The sequence below is a fragment of the Abramis brama genome (genome assembly GCF_963993115.1).
Source record: "Abramis brama genome assembly, chromosome: 18".
In the NCBI taxonomy this organism is placed as follows: domain Eukaryota; kingdom Metazoa; phylum Chordata; class Actinopteri; order Cypriniformes; family Leuciscidae; genus Abramis; species Abramis brama.
Genome location: NC_139980.1, coordinates 26,404,754 through 26,425,621, shown reverse-complemented (window position 1 = coordinate 26,425,621; position 20,868 = coordinate 26,404,754). Strand labels below are relative to the sequence as shown.

Sequence of the window (20,868 nt, the reverse complement as noted above, 5' to 3'; positions counted from 1 at the left end):
AAAAAACGTATGTCAAAGAATCCTGAAAAAAATAACAGATTATTAAAAACATATTAAGCAGCACAACTGTTTCAAACATTGATAATAAATCAGCATATTAAAATGATTTCAAAAGAAATTCAGCTTTACATCACAGAAATAAATTATATTTTAAAGTATATTAAAATAGAAAACCATTATTTTAAATTGTAATAATATAATCATATTTTTCTGTATTTTTATGCATGCAGACTTGATGAGCATAAGAGACTTCTTTCAAAAACATTAAAAATAGTAATGTTTCCAAACTTTTGACCGGTACTAACCATTTAAAAACATAACCCTTTCTCATCTAGCCATTTTGAACAATATTACTGTAACCTATAATTGCCCATTTGAGTCCATCACTGTTTGAGAGATGTCATACAGTAGCAGACACAAAAAAATTGCCCCCGCAAAAACATACATTATGATACAACCAGGCAGCCAGAGAGGTTTACAGTGGAAAATCCCTTGCCACAGGCACACAAATGGTTCCCAGAACTAGCCATTAAGAGGATGAAGGAATGAGGATTAATAAACTACAGCCTCTACTTAAAGCAGCATCGCAGGGGCCAGTGTGATTCCGGTGACCTGGACTATACGATCTCGTCTAAGTTCATCCCTATATTACTTAAGACAGTTTAATGTGTTTTTTTTTTTTAGTTCAAGGGAGAACCTGCATAAAATACACAATTTTAGTCATCACTTTTCAAATAGCGTTATGAAACTGGACAATTTCATGTGTGGACTTACTGTCACTCACACGCCATATTATCTCAGCCAAATCCACTTATTACCAGCATGTTATTGCTTTTTTTATATATATATTTTAAGCACACCAGGTCACTGAAGATGATGTGTGTACAATCCAATTTTTTTCCTCTGAAATATTCAAAACCTCATATTTATGTAACTCGACCTAAGCCCCATGAGCAAAATGAAAAAAATGCAACGAAAATATAAGGCATGCTGACTGCTGTGCAGGCTCTTCACCTACTATGGGGTTTGATGGGGTCTGCCAGAGTGCAGGAGAGCTCCGCAGTTTGTGGTTAGCTGTGGGAGCATGCAAGAGTTTCCAGAGCTGAGGAAGCTTGTTCACAGTAAGTGCACTTGAGTGAGATGTGTGTGGTTCTAGATGAGTGCTCCCACCAGCAACCCAAAACTTCATCTCATTCCGCTGGCCCCAAGCTCTCTGACATAGGAAGCTCAGATTTCATGTCCAAAATATGTGAAAGAGTATCTCATTGAAATGTGTTTATTAGCATGCCAAAAGTCTTGAAAACACTGATTAGGTGGCCCATCTCACACTTGAAAAACATGCTTGCTAAGTTAGTCAGCCCAGCCAATCATTTTATTTTGGTTTTGGTTTTCTTGGCGTTTATTTTGCGATAATGACTGATTATTGTACATTATACGCCTTCTCCTCAAATAAATAAATACAATACACAAACATCAAATATAGATTTGAGTTGAAATTATATATTTTTACCTGTATATTATCTTGAGACTTCCACTAAGAAAAAACTCAGCCTACCAACAAGACAAACAGTATTACTGTAATTATCTACTGAAGCCTTCTTAAGTGTTATTAATGTACAATCTATTTTTCAAAACAATCGGTGTACGTAAGATAGCACAATTTGCGCTTGGATTAAACATAGAGCGTGCCTGCGGTGTGATACAAGAGATATGAAAGTAGCACCAGTTCAGTTATCATAAGAGCTGTCTGAAAAAGCAAACAGAAGTCATTAGGCCATACATACACAAGTACGCGAGTGGTCCTAGTGGACCCGCTCCGAGCGGGATTCGAACTGTGGTCTCTGGTGTCCTAACAAGGATACTAAAGGCCACAGCAACTAGCGCATCTTTTGAAGCCAGGGGAGTGAGGTTAACACACACAGCTCTCGCTAGTCTACGTCCGTTACACTCACCCCTCTAAACCTCACTCCCATCCGGGTCACGGCACCAAATCGACCCAACAAGGATGCTAAAGACCGTAGCCACTAACATCAGTCACTAGCGTGCCTCTTGAGGCCAGGGGAGTGAGGTTTACACCACAGCTCTTACTGGCCTACATCCGTTACACTGGCATGCAGTTCGTAACCAAAAGCGAGTACAGTATGTGCTGGCTAAACGCTTGCGGCTTTAACTATGCGGCCTTGTGTAATACCGACACACGGTTTCCCCATTCTAATTCTAAAATGCTATTTCTGACAACACGGCAAAAGGATGAGGACAGAATTATCATGACTGAGGTGATCTTTTTGGAATATTCTCTAGATCACTGAATGCCACGATTGACCAATCATGTGTGCCGAGAGCTGCGTAAAACTTAGTATTTTTCAAACAAATGCAACACCAAACATCTGTATAATGAATTAATGAAGAAATACTGCCTTTTTTGAATGCAATAGAAAAAAACAAACAGTGACTGTGCTGTGGAGAGGCCTTCTGAGGTGATGGAGTTGTGGCTTGTAAGGCTGGCCTACTCTGGTTTCTATGTCTCTTTAGATTTTCTACTAACTTAAGAAAGTTCATAGCCTATAGCCAATAAATGTGCAATGGCAACCATCATTCAACCACATTTGAAAAGAGAGTTTAAGGCACTGAACCACAAGTTTTAATGCAGTTCACAGGCGGCGCGTAGAGCAATATATCTGTCTTTTGGATACACTATCATCATGGTTGGAGTTGTGTGGGGAAAGTCATGTTAATCTCTTTCCCCCTTATCAATCTCTGGGCCTGCAACAAGATCCCATGTAATTAGGGTGAGTTGCCCTTACGTACGTATACCAGCATGACATTGTAGCAAAGTGCACTGTATCAGACTATATCAGTGTCTCATTAAAAAGTTGTTTTGTTTACAACAACATAATGCTATGGACTAAATACTGGAGTGGGTACTGATGTTCGGACTTGTTTGCAGACATCAAAGTCTGCTCAATCAATCTAATGAAGAGAGCAAACGCACACATCTGCTCGCTCACCCGCCTCCTGCTTACCTTTGTCCGGGTTCTGCCAATTAGATGTCCCTTCTCAGAAACCTCCCACTCTAATCCCACAGATAATGAGGAAATATTATTCATTCATTACAACTGCCTCTAGATTCAAATTTGGTTTCATAACTGTCCTGGTTAATCAGAAAACTTTTTAGAACAAGATTATGAGCTTTTTGGATGGAGGATGGCAGCTTAGGCATCACATTGCGCACATTGAGGGCTTAGGTGCTTTTTTAAATTCCAGTTCAATTCTTGAATTTGAATTGAGGTAGCAAAGAGAATTTGAATTTGAATATAAATAAGTATTAAAATGGATTGAAATTCGATTTAGCAACACTGTTTTCAACACTGATAATAAAAAGAACCAAAAACAGATGATTAAAATATGTTAAAATTAAATAGTTATTTTAAATTGTAATAACATTTCATAATATTACTGTTTTTACTTTATTTTTGCCACTCTTTTTGAGTACAAGAAACGTCTTTCAAAAACATTAAAAACTGACCCCAAACTTTTAGGGCAACAGTGTAGAACGTTAGATATGTTTGAAATGCCACCTATAGAAATTTGTATGGACGTCATCATAAAAAAAAAAATGTGGACCAAGTTTGAAGAGCACTTTATTTCCCAGAATGCATCAGCTGTGTTGAATTTCTTAGAACTACAATTTAGAAAATTCCTTTTCCTGTTATTCCAATGCATTTCAACTTCCTGTGATATATGTTGCTAATTCAAATTCCAATTTATGATTTTGAAAAGGTGCCAGTTCTTCAATTCGGAATTTTTCACAACCCTGCAGGTCTGCATCCTGTATCTTCCCTCTTTCTCATGGCCCATTTGCTTGAGAATGAATGCATGTGGTGTGGTTTATGATGGTCCCTGTGGACTTCGAGATTTGAGTGTTGTTTACTGTGCCGGTAGCTTTCATCATCATCTTAACATGCAATAAATGATACAGTGTGTATATAAAACGGTCACCAAAAGCAATGGGGTTTCCATAGTCCATTACTGTTTATGGTCTATGGTCACAGTCTGTCCAAATATACAGATCACACATACACACCTGCTGAGATATTTAAAGCACAAGGTGTGAATCTAATGGAGAGGTGTGAAAAGACAGATGGTCGATGAGAGGTGTGCAAACATTGTACTTTCGATGGTTTGGTGATGAAAGTGAGTAAAAAAGACAAACATCCAAAATGGCAGCCTAAGAGCTGGGCAAACAGAATTATGAGCAATAATAACATGCAGGTGCTCTTGGATGTGACTTGACGAAGAATAACTCAACTAACTCACCAAGTATTTCCATTACCTGTTCTCAACAGGTCGCCAGTTTAGAATGTTTTTATTGGTTTTATTGGCTTTTATTTTAGGCCCCGGAAATCATTCAGGCTGTTAGACTGTTAACTGAAAGTGTGAATAAATCATTCAACTATTAAATAAAATGGGGCCCTCGTCTTCGACTGCCGCCCAATCCACTATGCACCGGCCCCTTATGGTCCCTCCTGCAGGTGGTGAGCTCACGGGAGGGTGGCTCCACATCACTCCTTCGGGCTGAGCCCGGCCGGGCCCCATGGGGGGAGGCCTGGCCACCAGGCACTCGCATGTGAGCCCCAACCCCGGGCCTGGCTCCAGGGTGGGGCCCCGTCTGCGCCATGCCGGGTGACGTCTCGGTCCTTGATTTATTGTGACGCATAATGGGCTTCTGAACCGCTCTTAGTCTGACCCGTCACCTAGGACCTGTTTGCCTTGGGAGACCCTATACCAGGGGCATATAGTCCCGGACAACATAGCTCCTAGGATCATTCGGGTACTCAAACCGCTCCACCACAATACGGTAGCAGTTTAAGAAGGAGGGGGGGAGGATCACACAGGGGGATCACACTTCTCAGCCTCCCCTGGAAAGTGTATTCCAGGGTACTGGAGAGGAGAATTCGGCCTATAGTCAGTAGAACAGTGTGGTTTTCGTCCTGGTCGTGGAACACTGGACCAACTCTATACCCTCTCCAGGGTGCTGGAGGGTTCATGGGAGTTAGCCCAACCAATCCACATGTGCTTTGTGGATTTGGAGAAGGCATTCGACTGTGTCCCTCGCGGCATCCTGTGGAGGGTGCTCTGGGAGTATGGGTTCCGGGCCCCTCTGTTAAGGGCTGTCCAGTCCCTGTACGACCGGAGCAGGAGCTTGGTTCGCATTGCCGGCAGTAAGTCAGACTTGTTCCCAGTGCATGTTGGACTCCAGCAGGGCTGCCCTTTGTCACCGGTTCTGTTCATCATTTTTATGGACAGAATTTCTAGGCGCAGCCAGGGGCCAGAGGGTGTCCGGTTTGGGGACCACACGATTTCGTCTCTGCTTTTTGCGGATGATGTTGTCGTGTTGGCATCATAAGACCAGGACCTTCAGCATGCACTGGGACGGTTTGCAACCGAGTGTGAAGTGGCTGGGATGAGAATCAGTACCTCCAAGTCCGAGGCCATGGTTCTCAGTCGGAAAAAGGTGGCTTGCCACTAGCTCACATTGAAAATGAATGACTTCCAGCCACTTTGACACTCTCACCGGCCGCGGTGTTTTAGGCTGAATTTAAGGTAGTTTTAGGCAGCCTTAAAGGCTGAATTATACTTCTGCGTCGGACATACGTCGGAGCCTCTACACTGTAGGCTATGCATTGGTTTTCATTTATACTTCTGCGTCGTTGTCTGCATTGACACGCAATTACACATGCAGAGGAAGGGGGAAGAGGGAGGGGTTCTAGCAGACCAATCACAGCGCTTACGTCCGTGTAGAACTGACGTGTTGTTACATTTTTGGAGAGGTGCATGTCAGGGTACACCAGAAGATGATGATGATGATGGGTTGTCTGTGGAGAGAGATATTTATGATCTTATGAACGCCTGTGTGGTTATATTATTGTCTTTTTTTATATCAGATGCATGCACACTATTTTCATTTAATTAATTTGGTGTTCAGCCAAGAGTGTTATTTTTGTTCATCGTGTAGACCTTTTGAATAATATCAGCAGTCACACTTCACTATGACTGTTGTCTTTCATTAAAAGACTTTATTAAGATAACATTCCTTTTCATTGACTATATTCAATGAATCTCACTGGATTTGGCAGACAACTAAAAGTCAAAAATGAGGCAATGGCTGTCCTTCCTGATCTGTGGGAAAACATGAGGACAGGATCCATGTGTGCCAAGTCCACCGTGGAAAACATTTGCACTGCCAGGCATCAATGTATTACCGCTTTCTGTCAGTTGTCAACATCAAACGCAAAGCTTCGGTCTCACGGGAGAGAGGAGTCTGCAATCACTGTGCTTTTATCTCATGGAAACATGTTAACCGCCTTTTTGCAGGGGCCCCTGTGTGGTTTCCAGGGTCCTGGAAAATGAGATTCTGGGATGAGGTAGCACACACTGAAAGTTAGGCTAGAATTAATAGACACCAATCTACAGCTACACAATTAGGGGTCAAACAGAATGCTAAGGCATGTGGCATAATATCACGAGGTGACACACATTATATTATATTATATTATATTATATTATATTATATTATATTATATTATATTATATTATATTATATTATATTATATTATAGGAAATTAGCAAAATTTTATTCTATTATTATTATTATTTTTTGAAACATTTTTTAACTCTCAACAAGGTTGCAATTATTTGATTAAAAAAGTAACATGGTGAAATATTATAATTTAAAATAACTTTTAGCTGTTTTAATATATTTTAAATATAATTTATTACTGTGATGGCAAAGCTGAATTTTCAGCAGCCTCTATTTCAGTCTTTAGTGTCATGTGATCCTTCAGAAATCATTTTAATATGCTGATTTGGTGCACAAAGAAACATTTCTTATTATTATCAATGTTGAATGATGTGCTGCTTAAATGTATTTGTCGAAACCTGCTTTTGTTTGATCGTTTGATCAATACAAAGTTCAAAAGCATTTATTTATTTGAAATAGATATCTTTTGTAACCTTATAAATGTCTTTATTGTTATGTTTAATAAATTTAATGCATCCTTGCTGATTAAAATTTAATTCTTTCAAATAAACAAAAAAATCTTACTGACCCCAAGTTTTGAACTGTAGTGCTTTATGTGACAGCCATGACTTTATGTTATTATTTAGTTATTAATAATATAGTAAAATATAAACATTATAATGAAATAAAATGTAATTAAGGTAATCAGCCCAAATTTGATCAGATGATAATGCAATATCATTCTCAACCACCTGAGGTCTTGAGGCAGTTCCTCAAACTGAGGAAACTAGTCATTGAAAATGACCTTGAAAACTTATTTCCAAACTACTATTTTTCAAAATTTCAAACAGATAAAATCTTAGTATCTGTAAACAATTTTTTAAAGATTAATTGAATGGTCCCAATGGTGTTATTTCAACAGATATTAATTTAAGAAGTATGTGATTCATTATAAATCCAGGTGACCTCTTCAATTGAACAAACGACGGCATTCTCTTTTATAGTCAGCAGACCCAAGGAGTATTTGAAATGGAATGGACTTTTGAGACTTTAGGTGTGTCTGCTCGCCAGGCCTTTGTCAAATTTATATGGTGGTTTTACTGCTTTGGTGCAAGAGATGAAAGAAGTTCTTTGGCAAGGATTCACACATTAGTGCCCTGCCTTATCACAGAGACAACCTGACCTTTGTCAAGTGTAACATATTCTTATGTAATTTCCTCACAGTGCTCTGGGATTCCTGAGAATGACGTGTTACTGAGTACGTGGTTCATCACAGGGATGTGAAAGCCGCACAATAGTTGCAGATTACCGGGGGTAAAACTAGGAGTGGAAAATGGAGAGGCAGATCTCTGTGTGTAAGCTCTGCTGTCGAAGCAATATTACACAATTTATACTAGAGAAACAGATACAGCCTTGGGCTATGTTCCTCTGTGTCATATATAGGTGAGAATGTGTACGTGACATCTCTCAGATTATTGAAGTGGGACTGTGTCTTTAAGAAAGCATGAGGAAGTTCACCTCTGGTTGAAATCTTGATTACAAAGAATGTGGCTTTAGATTAACTATTTTTATGCTAAATATTTCAGATCTGCTTTATTTCAGAAAGGAATAGTTCTATAAGACAAAACACAGACAAATGTTTTTGAAAGAAGTCTCTTATGCTCACCAAAGCTGCATTTATTTGATCAAAAATACATTATATTAAATGTTATTACAATTTAATATTTTAAAGTGTAATTTAATCCTCTCATAGCAAAGATGAATTTACAGCAGCCATTTCTCCAGTCTTCAGTATCACATGATCCTTTATTTTAACATGCTGATTTGGCGCTTAAATAGCTTTTCTTATTATTATCATCAGTGTTGAAACCAGTTGCTTTAAGGGGACCTATTATGCTTCTTCTTTTTTTTGCGACCCCAGAATGTGTCTGTAAAGTTTCCACTCAAAATACCCCACAGATAATGTATACCCCATTTATGTTGTAAATGGCCATTAAGTTGAAGAAAAAACATGCTGTATTCGTGCATGTATCTTTAAATGCAAATGAGCAACCCTGCTTTCCAGAAGAGCGCGGAGCCTTCACAGCGGATACTCTTTCAAAAACTAACAACACATCTGTTTGGTTTTTTTAATTATCATATTGCAGTTACGATCACGTGACATTGCAGTTCTTGTCATAATGAAAGTTATTATTTGCATGTGTTTTAAAGCCATATCAGTTTAAACTTCTGATATATGGTTTTCTGAGCGAACACAACCGAAGCACGCGCACAGAAAGCTGGCTGTCAGACGGCAGCAGGCTGTTTTCAAGTGAATGGCGTGTATATTTTTGGTGTGTATGTTACCAATAAGTGCATTACCGACATAAGCATTTACACTGGGAGCAGGAGCAACTCTGGAGCATCAAGCATTACATCGGGTGAGTAGCAGTGAAGCGAGGTTTCCTGCAGAGTCTATTTTTGATGCGCTGCTCACACTCGATTAAAGTGAAAGCACACTTTTGATGGACAAACTAAACATGATTTCACACAAAAAGTGCTCAAAATGCACAGAATAAGCATAGTGTGTTTTAACAAGAACTGTAGTACGTCAGAAAAGAAAATGAAGAATCAAAAATACTTACAGAAGATTTACCCATTTAAACTTGTTTTTAATTATTCAGTTTGGGTGAAATATGGCGTATTATAAAAAAACTAAAGTAAACCAGAAAATATGATATATAAACCTTCTTTTAGTTAATACACAGACAGATATATAGGCACTACCCAAATCAGACACGATTTTTTTCATGTCTTGTAAACGTGTATGCAGCAGTGTTGTTGTTTACCATTTACATGCCAGTGTTGTACACCTGTACAGTTTATAAATTACAAACTTCTTAAAACAAATTTATATAAAAAAGCTCAATTACTGTATATGTTGCATTAGAGTTGCTGCTGTGACGCTGAACAAATGCTACCAGTGGGAATAATCTAGCGAGTATGCAGCTGCAGTGATAATATGATTATTCATAAGCACAAGCTTGCGTGTGAAACGGACGTTAAACGAAGTTCTCTTTCATGTTTTATTGCGCTTAAACTGTCAAATACACACGGTTATTTCAAAAACACTCGAAGTTCACATCAACACAGTCAGTTATGTCTGTGAACGTAAACAGCAGGGAAAGAAAGTGCATGTGTATATTAGATCTGTGTATTAAAGTGAAAGCATAATATGCTGATAATATGAGTTAAACAACTTGACTTGACTCTTGACTGAATAACTAGAATAACAAGAATACATTTCTTACTTGAACGTTGCTGTTATATGCTCTAGCAAGGAGATAAACATGCACTGTAAAAAGGAATATGCTATATCTAATCAATAAAATTGTGGCAACAGATTACAAGCAATATTATTAATTAAATTGAACAAATTAGAATTGAGTAATAATTAATCAAATTAATTCCTTAAAAGTTAACCATTAACCAACATGAGTAAAATTTACAAAAACATTTTTTTTAAAAAATTTTTTATTGCCAACATTGAAGACACCTGATGTTAACAAGCAGAATCACTGAAGGAGAAAACCGTAATTTTAAGTCACCATTATTGTGATCAGTGTTTGTTTTAGTTGGGCTCTTGACCTTAATTCATTGACTTTAGATTTTGTTTGGCTGCTGTACCTAAGTTATAACAGCCAGATGAACAACGAGAAAAGGTGATCTGATGGTGTTGGTTATGTTTTAACATAATCATTATTTCACAATCATTTGACCTGAATCTCTGAACTCATATAGATCCCAATTTACTTGGGAACCTAATTTACCAATTTAGGTTTACTTGTGTACAACCAAGGGACTTTGGTACAGCTCACTCATTTTGCATAATAGGTCCCTTTTAATGTTGTTGTGGAAACCATAATACATTTTCATATGAATTGAAAGTTAAAAAGAACAGCATTTATTTGAAATAGAAATCTTTTGTAAGATAAAAAATGCTTTTACTGTCACTTTTGATCAATTTAATGGACCCTTGCAGAATATAATATACTGACCCCAACATGTACCTATGTACAGTGAGGAAAATAAGTATTTGAACACCCTGCTATTTTGCAAGTTCTCCCACTTAGAAATCATGGAGGGGTCTGAAATTGTCATCGTAGGTGCATGTCCACTGTGAGAGACATAATCTAAAAAAATAAATCCAGAAATCACAATGTATGATTTTTTAACTATTTATTTGTATGATACAGCTGCAAATAAGTATTTAAACACCTGTCTATCAGCTAGAATTCTGACCCTCAAAGACCTGTTAGTCTGCCTTTAAAATGTCCACCTCCACTCCATTTATTATCCTAAATTAGATGCACCTGTTTGAGGTCGTTAGCTGCATAAAGACACCTGTCCACCCCATACAATCAGTAAGAATCCAACTACTAACATGGCCAAGACCAAAGAGCTGTCCAAAGACACTAGAGACAAAATTGTACACCTCCACAAGGCTGGAAAGGGCTACGGGGAAATTGCCAAGCTGCTTGGTGAAAAAAGGTCCACTGTTGGAGCAATCAGTAGAAAATGGAAGAAGCTAAACATGACTGTCAATCTCCCTCGGACTGGGGCTCCATGCAAGATCTCACCTCGTGGGGTCTCAATGATCCTAAGAAAGGTGAGAAATCAGCCCAGAACTACACGGGAGGAGCTGGTCAATGACCTGAAAAGAGCTGGGACCACCGTTTCCAAGGTTACTGTTGGTAATACACTAAGACTTCATAATTTGAAATCATGCATGGCACGGAAGGTTCCCCTGCTTAAACCAGCACATGTCAAGGCCCGTCTTAAGTTTGCCAATGACCATTTGGATGATCCAGAGGAGTCATGGGAGAAAGTCATGTGGTCAGATGAGACCAAAATAGAACTTTTTGGTCATAATTCCACTAAACGTGTTTGGAGGAAGAAGAATGATGAGTACCATCCCAAGAACACCATCCCTACTATGAAGCATGGGGGTGGTAGCATCATGCTTTGGGGGTGTTTTTCTGCACATGGGACAGGGCGACTGCACTGTATTAAACCCTTTATCGGGCGAAGAACTATATTTGGTAACTTAATCGACCGTTCATAATGGCGTTTGCATGTCTCTCCGTGAGCTTGTAAAAGCACATGGATTTCTCCCAGCCAATCAACGGATGTCAGTCTACGTCACTGATAGTAACACCATGGCATCTGACCAATCAGGAGTCGCCCGCGCCATTACAGACTTCAGTGTCATCTGGATTTTCTGAAAGACGGATCTACGCTCCAATCTACTCAGACACAAAAATTAATACCAGCAAAACGAACAATGGTAAGTTAATGAAACTCACACATTATGTGGTTGAATAGTTGTGTTAAATGCTGAGATCGATGTTGTTTGTGTAGGATGTCTAGAAATTAGTGAACGTTGGACATGAAAAATGGTGTGATCATATTTGATCATACGCCCCGTTCAGGTAAAACTAGCGCAAGCTACAGTGTGTCCATAAATAGACATACGCCCGATGCGTCTAGCAAACCACACTTGTGGTATTTTTTTTTAAATAATGCATTATAACGTAGTACAATACTATTTAACAGTGCACTGAATGTTGCCACAGGTTTGTATAACACTATGCAGTGATCCAATGCGAAACTTAAACCATTTATTGAAATGATCAAGCCATAAATAGGGAAATATGTGTAATTTTGTTCAGTTTTATGACCTTATAACAGTTTTTATTATACTTAAATGGCATATATTGGTGTTTATTTTTACTGTGAGCCTCATTACTGCTAAAATAAGTGGTACCACCAGTACTTATAGTGCTATTTTTCACTTAAATGCATTATAATGTAGAGCAATACTACTCATGAGTGTATTGCCCTACACTTATACAAACCTGTGGATGTTGCCACAGGTTTGTATAACATTATGCAGTGATACAATGCAAAACATAAACCATTTATTGAAATGATCAAGCCATAAATAGGGAATTATGTGTAATTTTGTTCAGTTTATGGCCTTATAACAGTTTTTATTATACTTAAATGGCATATATTGGTGTTTATTTTTACTGTGAGCCTTATTACTGCTCACAAAAATAAGTGGTACCACCAGTACTTAGTGCTATTTTTCATTTCTTATTATATATTTACAATTTACATGTCAATATTCTTTGTTTTCAGTAGATTTGCACTTCACTGTTACAGTTTTCCTTCACAAATAACTCAAAGTGGGCTTGATATTGACTCAAAAACGTACTTTTCTTTTGCAGCTGTCTACTCGGCTCTTTTATGGAAAGAGGGTGACTGCTGTTGTGCCAGCTGACCCCGCCATCAGTGATGATGAGGGCTCTGATGAGGAAGATGATGACGTGGCAGACCCCGACTTCATCCCACTTACCTACGAGTGCCGGAGTGACATGGGCCCCTCTGCCAAGAGGAAGTGTGTGCAGACTGCAGTGGAGGAGCTTGAGGACGAAGATGACGACAGTGACGAGGAGGAGGATGAAGACCAGCCAGCACCACAAGCCAAGGGCCCCACAAAGAAGGGGAAGCCAGCATCCAGGCTAACCACCTGGAAGAAGGTTGACCTGGATAACCAAGCCCTGCCTGAGTACCAGCACGTTCCCCCTGACTTCATTGAGACTCCGTATACTTACTTCAGTAAGTACTTCAGCCCCCATGTCATCAAGCATATCGTATACCAAACCAACTTGTATGCAACTCAGAAGGATGTTAACACCACCTTCACCACCACTGAAGATGAGGTGAGGAGCTTTGTGGCCATCTTGCTCTACATGGGGATTTCTGAGCTGCCCTCCATTGATGACTACTGGGCAATGGAGACCAGGGTCCCTCAAGTTGCAAACCTCATGTCATCTAAGAGGTTCAGGCTGATGAGAAGGCTTGTCCACTTTAATGACAACACCCAGATCCCTGGCACCATCGACAGATTCTTCAAAGTCCGGCCACTGTTCAACCTCCTGGTTACTGTCTTCAGGAGTGAGCCACAGACCCCCAAGCAGTCTGTGGATGAAGTTATGGTTGCCTACAAAGGCAAGACAGCTGGTAACCTGAGGCAATACATCAAGAGCAAGCCGGACAAATGGGGATTTAAGTTGTTTGCCAGGGCTTCTGAGGATGGCTTCATTCATGACCTGGTGTTATACCAGGGCAAAACTACTGGTCCACGGTGTCCCCATGATGTCTGAACAACAAGCCATGGGTGTCACCAGCCAGATAGTCTCCGTCCTGGCCAGCACCATGTCCTCTTCCACCACCACAGCCATCTTTGCGGACAACTTCTTCACCAGCCTGGAGATAGTGCGGTACCTCAAAGACAAGAACTGCAGGTACACTGGGACAGCCAGGGACACCAGAATAGGCAAGCCTCCATTGAAGTCCATCAAAGACATGGAGAAAAAGGCTGTCCCTCGTGGTGTGCATGACTACGTCACCAGTGATGATGGGATCCTAGCCCTTAGGTGGAAGGACAACAGGGTCGTCACTCTGCTGTCAACAGACATGGGGGTGGAGCCCATGTCCTCAGTCTACCGGTACTGCAGTGACACCAAGAAGAAGGAACCGGTAAGCTGCCCTGTTGTCATCAAGAGCTACAATGCCAACATGGGGGGCATTGACAAGAGTGACATGCTGGTCCACCTCTACCGCACCCCCATGAAATCCAAGAGGTGGTACATGCAGATGTTTGCGTATGCAATAGATGTCAGCCTCACGAATGCCTGGATCGTGTACAGGCGGGACATCAAGGCTCTTGCTGTGGATGGCCTGTCGTTGAAGAACATCCGGATCCAGGTGTTTAGGAGTTGCAGCAGCCAGAGGCCAGTTATGTCTCGCCTCCGAAGGAGCTCATCATTTCCATGTGCACCCAGCACCTCTGTTGATGTCCCCATGCCTATCCGGGGACACCGCAGCCACACCCCAGATGCTTCTTTGCGGTTTGACATGTCCCTGTTCCATGCCCCTGTCTACACCAACCGCCAGACCTGCAAGTACTGTAGCAGGAAGGGGAACATTTTGAGGTCAAATGTGGTCTGCAGGGTCTGTAAGGTCCACCTGTGCCTCAATGCTGAATGCAACTGCTTCATCAAGTACCATGAAGCCGTTGCCTAAGTAAATGGACACGTTATGACACATGAAAAAAAAAGTTCCTAAATAAAAGAAAAAAATGTTCCTAAATAAAAATTCCATGAAATTTATATAGGTTTCATGTATTTATTTATATTTTATATATGTTTCTGATATTTTAAATGTATATGCTTTTTGGGAAAAAAATGACCATAGACTGGCGAGGAACCATATATGGTAACTTCATTGACCTTGATTTTCAACATAAAAATGATTTTTCTTTTTTAAAGTCACAAAAGTTTAAAAGTCGTTTAATAACCTCCAATAACACTCCAGGGTTGAAATTTTGAATTTCCAAGTATTTCAATGAGTGCCCTATAAAGGGTTAAGGAGAGGATGACCGGGGCCATGTATTGCGAGATTTTGGGGAACAACCTCCTTCCCTCAGTTAGAGCATTGAAGATGGGTCGAGGCTGGGTCTTCCAACATGACAATGACCCGAAGCACACAGCCAGGATAACCAAGGAGTGGCTCTGTAAGAAGCATATCAAGGTTCTGGCGTGGCCTAGCCAGTCTCCAGACCTAAACCCAATAGAGAATCTTTGGAGGGAGCTCAAACTCCGTGTTTCTCAGCGACAGCCCAGAAACCTGACTGATCTAGAGAAGATCTGTGTGGAGGAGTGGGCCAAAATCCCTCCTGCAGTGTGTGCAAACCTGGTGAAAAACTACAGGAAACGTTTGACCTCTGTAATTGCAAACAAAGGCTACTGTACCAAATATTAACATTGATATTCTCAGGTGTTCAAATACTTATTTGCAGCTGTATCATACAAATAAATAGTTAAAAAATCATACATTGTGATTTCTGGAATTTTTTTTTTAGATTATGTCTCTCACAGTGGACATGCACCTACGATGACAATTTCAGACCCCTCCATGATTTCTAAGTGGGAGAACTTGCAAAATAGCAGGGTGTTCAAATACTTATTTTCCTCACTGTATATAGTCTTTTTGACTATTTTTATTTTTTATTGCCCAACTGTTAACATTGATCTTCATGAATGTAAAACAACTTTCTGAAGTCTTAAACCTTGAAACCCGCTCTTCATGCAAATCTATAAAATGAAAGAGTCAAAATAATATATTTCAGAATGACTCAGTCATGCTCATGCTTACACCAGCATTTATTTCTGATTAAATACAAACACACACACACACACACACACACACACACACACACACACACACACACACACACACACACACACACACACACACACACACACACACACACAGTATGTACATGCACACATTCACAAACAAAGATCTGTGGCACAACAGCACGTACGGATATACGTACAATGCCCTCCCTTCATTCCCTTGCTTGTAAACAAAAGCTACGACTTCTGTATTTGAGGATGCAGAGAAGGATAAATATATTCAGTCATAGGATATATGTTTTGCTTCTAGGAGTGGTGATCACTTCTGGGAAACAAGAGTGCATTGTGATTCACGACATTCATACGCTTATAATAGCACGGAGCCGTGTTTTTATCCGGTCCACCGATAATTAACTGAGAACAGCTCTGTGCTGCTGGGAACACCCTTGGTGTCCTTGAGCAAATGACTCTGCACACTGAATACATGCAGACACCTGCACAGGCGCTCACGAGAAGCAAACGCCAACCGGTGCAACAAGATGACTTGATAAATGTTGATGAAACATGCCCTTTGTGTCAAGCGCAGACATTTCCATTTACACTTTATTTCCTGTGGGAATGCGCCATTGGCTGTGATGTCTAAGCTTGTCCGGCAACTCTGATTTCTGTCTGTGCGCTGTCAATTATGCTTGAGTGACTCAGATGCCAGTGCTTCTTTGGGGATGCCCTTGCTGAGGATTACAGAGGAGATCCCTTTTGCCAATGTGATGGGAACTCCAGGTCACAGCTGATGTGATCACAAGCCTCTTAAAGGAAACATAAGCCAAGCCACTCTAACCTAGCCAGTAATCAATTTAACAATATACAGAACAGATGCACTGCTCCTGACAAGACAATACATGTTTAATGTCACAAACAGGAGTTTCCCTTTATTTCTAGTGACTTTATAAGGAGCTAATGATATTTTCTATACCCTACCCCTAAACTCAAGCCTCAAACAAGCATTTTGGCTTCCCACAATGTAGATGACTTCAGATTTTTATGGTCCTTATGGTGACATTTGGTCCCCACAATATAGGGAAAAGCTGATTTCACACACGAATTGAACAGCCACCGTATGAATAACTAAAAAATCATCCCAGTTTACTTTAATAATCCCTGTTTATTTAGGGCCAAACAAGACCTACATACACGTGAACAATGACCATGTTTATGTGTATATAATTTTCCAATTCTGGTTAAGACTTTACTCAGAAAAAGACTGTAAGTTGTGCTGCATTCAAGTAATATAGGACAGCAATTAATGTATTAATTCTCAATTGTGTCTTTAACAGTAACACTGAAATTTGTGATGGCCATGACGTTTCTTTTAATGTTTACAAAATGTTGAAGCACCGCCTTTCTCTAAAATGTCTCTTACTACCTAGAATTACCGTTGTTTGAACATTAATACATACAGGTTTGGAACGACTTGAGGGTGAGTAAAGTCCCTTTAAGGTGTTTCCATGACCCAAAATTAATAATTAATAAAGGGATATGCCAGCTACTCAGATTTCGAGAAAGTGAAATTTTGACCTCTAAATTATGGCAATCAGGTTAATGCATTTACATAACACTTATATAATCAAAACATGAACACATTCTCATTAATACCTATAGAATATTCTGTATTTTTTTTCTTCATTTTAACATTTTAACACAGAAATGTGTGATGGCCATGATGTTTCTTTTAATGTTTCTCAAATGTCTTTCTACCACTTTGTTTGGACATTAAGGTGTTTTCATGATCTAAAATGAACAATTAATACAAGGATATATAGGCCCTAATCAGATTTCGATATTGATTTAAAGTATGGCAATCAGATGACACATAGGCTACTTGACACTTACAGTAGGCTATAAAATCAAAATATGACCCAATTCTCATTATTATCAGAATATTCTGTATGTAAACAGTCAATGATGCAGAGCTCATCATTTACTGTTTACAGTTTTTTCCCTTAAACGTGTCATGCATGGAGGCAGGTAAAAACAGGTCACTGAAAAATTTGATGTTGAAATAAGGCACGTCTTGTGCAATAGTTCATGGATGATATGTCTTGGTAGATAAATAAATCTAAATCTGTTATTTAATAGCTACTCCTCTAACATTATGAAAGGGCATTTCAAAATGAAATCTTGCGCAATTCAAGTAGACCTAATGTCACTGCGCGTTCTCGCCGTGCCCTGATGCATCAAACTGCAGGAACACAAGACATCTGTCGTGTCGCGGTTTGGAGTCAGAGGAGCTCGTTCTGGAGAAATTTCACCAAGGGAGTTCCCCTCTCCAATCAAGACAAGGAAGAGGCCGGGCGGGTAGTCTCGGTCAACCCCACTCCCCCCTCCCTCCCCCCTGCAGCTCCACGGGGACGCGCGCTGGGGGGATCCGATGACGTCACAATCACACTGACACACGCGCGCGCAGATTCTCTCTCTAATTCTCCCTCTCTCCCGTTTCTATTCTGGGAAGCGACGCTAGGAATAACCCCGTCCCCCCCGAGCCGGTCGCCGAAGCGGACTAACTCACTTTCATCTCTTCCTGAAGCAAAGACGCACCACACTGAACTCCAACACCTGGCGTCTACAGCATTGTAGTTGTGTCACAATTTTGTGTCAGCCTGGAAGCGACAGCGGCGTTTGCATGAACCGTTTGACACTCTTCTGGAATGTTGTGGGCGGATTTGAAAACGTTTTACCGGTAAGTGCTAGTACACCTTGTTCTTAGTACACCCTATGTCAGGGAGTGACAAATCTTTTGAAAGCGTGATTAAGCCAAATGCCTTGCGGATGGGTCTCCTCCAGTTAATGGGACGTGTGGGGAATACCAAGTTTGCTTGGTTTGCAGTCAGATATATCTGTATAGGGAATATTGCGTAATATTCTAAGGAATTTGCTCGGCTGATGCGAAAAGCGAAATAAATCTCTATCCTTAGAGCAACTGTCATTAATGTTGAAGGGTCAGACTGTGCTGTTTGTGTTGTAGAGCGTTGTTTTTTTCAGCATGGGTAATGTTGTGATCTGTATTTTCATGTACACACCGCCAGTGCGCGTGTATGTGTATGAGCAGAAGAGAAGGTGGGTGGGACTTTGGCTCGTTCCGGGAATGTTCCATGACGCGCTCGCAGTCAGTGAAGGGCCCCTTTAGGGAGGCTCTCGATGTGCGATTGTTGCTGAAGTCAGGTTGCACCTGCTATAAAGGACCATGTTGTGATATGATAGAACAATTAGCCTATTATTATTATTGTTGTTTAATGTGGCAATTCAAACATACATTACATACAATGTCTTTAATTTACATGTAATTAGAGAAGTGAAATAATTAAAGTGATGCTAAAGTACACAACATATAGTAAGTACACAAACATACATATAGTAAGTACACAATATATATATATATATATATATATATATATATATATATATTATACACTCATACATACATACATACACACGTATGTACATATACACACACATATATGTATATATGTCCCTACTCATTTATGCGTGCTGGGCAATGAATGATTAATCGCGATTAATCGCATCCAAAATAAAAGTTTGTGTTTACATAACATATGTGTGTGTAGCTACTGTGTATAATTATTTTGTAGATATAAATACACACATGCATGTATATATTTAAGAAAAATGTGTTATTTATATTTAAAATATTTATATATAATATAATTTATATATATAAATATATATACAGTATTAACATGCAAATATTTCTTAAATATATACATGCATGTGTGTGTATTTAAATCTACAAAATAATTATACACAGTAGCCACACACACATATGTTATGTAAACACAAACTTTTATTTTGGATACGATTAATTGTTGCCATTATATATATATAATATATAATGCATACTTTTATGCATACTCCACACGCACACATGCACGCTCACAGGCATGCACGCACGCATACACGCACGCACGCACACACACAGCCTATAATTCTAGGCACGTGATCCATGTACATCTCATCAATCACTTCAGTCTGTTTGTCAAAAATACATTTTTTGCATTTTATTTCATTGTTAGGCTGAATTTGTTTTTTCTTTTGTAATTAATCTAAGACATTATATGTTGTATATCCAGTAGGCATAGGCAGTAAGGTTATGTAACAGCGAGACAGCATCATAGTAAGCGCAGAAGTAGAACAGGGTCAAGGGTGTAGCTAAGTATTTACAGCCCATCAGGCAAATTAGTTTATTTGACTATGCCAAACAGATGAGCCAGTGCCCTTTGCTATGGCTTGATATATATGTCCAGGCTAAATGCATAAACACACCAATAGTATCTCTTCCTGACACTGACATATGATACATAAACATCATTTTGTTTTCCATCACCTGGGTTCTATCCATCAAGAAGCAACAGACAGAGTTGGAGGTTTGACAAATGTCCTTACACATTTTTTCCACAACAGAATCAATCACATTGATTCCATGTTGAGCTTTGACACATCTAGGCTTTCTGGCAATTTGTTTGTAATTGTTTCTGTTGGAAAATCACTTTTTAAAGGTAAACTGACCCACCTTTATGTTCTCACTTTAAACAAACACACACACACACACACACACACACACACACACACATTTATGATTCATCTCTAGAAATTGTTTTCATTCTGTAATCCCAACATAAACAAATGGGTTCCTGGAAGCAGAGAAGCATATTCATAGGCTTCAAATTCATAAGTGCCAAATTTTAATAAACGCTCTTTGTGACAGCCTGTTCCTCTGTGCCATTAAATGCATTAAATGCAGAGAACCCTCAGAACAATTTTACACTGACTCAAACCACAGCGGTGTCATTTGTTTCAGAGGGCACTGGTTTCATGTCTTGTAGAGCTCATGCCATTTTGAAGGAACAAACTGCACACAACCCTAACCCTTGGGGAAGAAGGAAAAAGACCAAACCTATTTAAGTATATTCCTGATAAAATACCAAATTTAGAATTTTAACCACCAGTACTTTTTGTTAACTGTTATCATATTTCTTAGAAGTGATAATTTTAAAAATATATATATACAATTTAAACTCTATTTTG

The 20,868-nt window shown here is 39.5% G+C and overlaps 1 protein-coding gene across 1 annotated transcript in view; it reads left to right on the top strand.

Moving 5' to 3' along the window:
- The first annotated feature begins 18,213 nt into the window (after positions 1–18,213).
- The window catches only part of hivep2a (HIVEP zinc finger 2a), a 75,535-nt gene continuing 72,880 nt past the window's right edge, over positions 18,214–20,868 (top strand). Inside the window, exon 1 of the mRNA XM_084091016.1 lies at positions 18,214–18,505. The gene's annotated coding sequence lies outside the window, so the exon portion shown is untranslated. The remainder of the gene's footprint in view (positions 18,506–20,868) is intronic.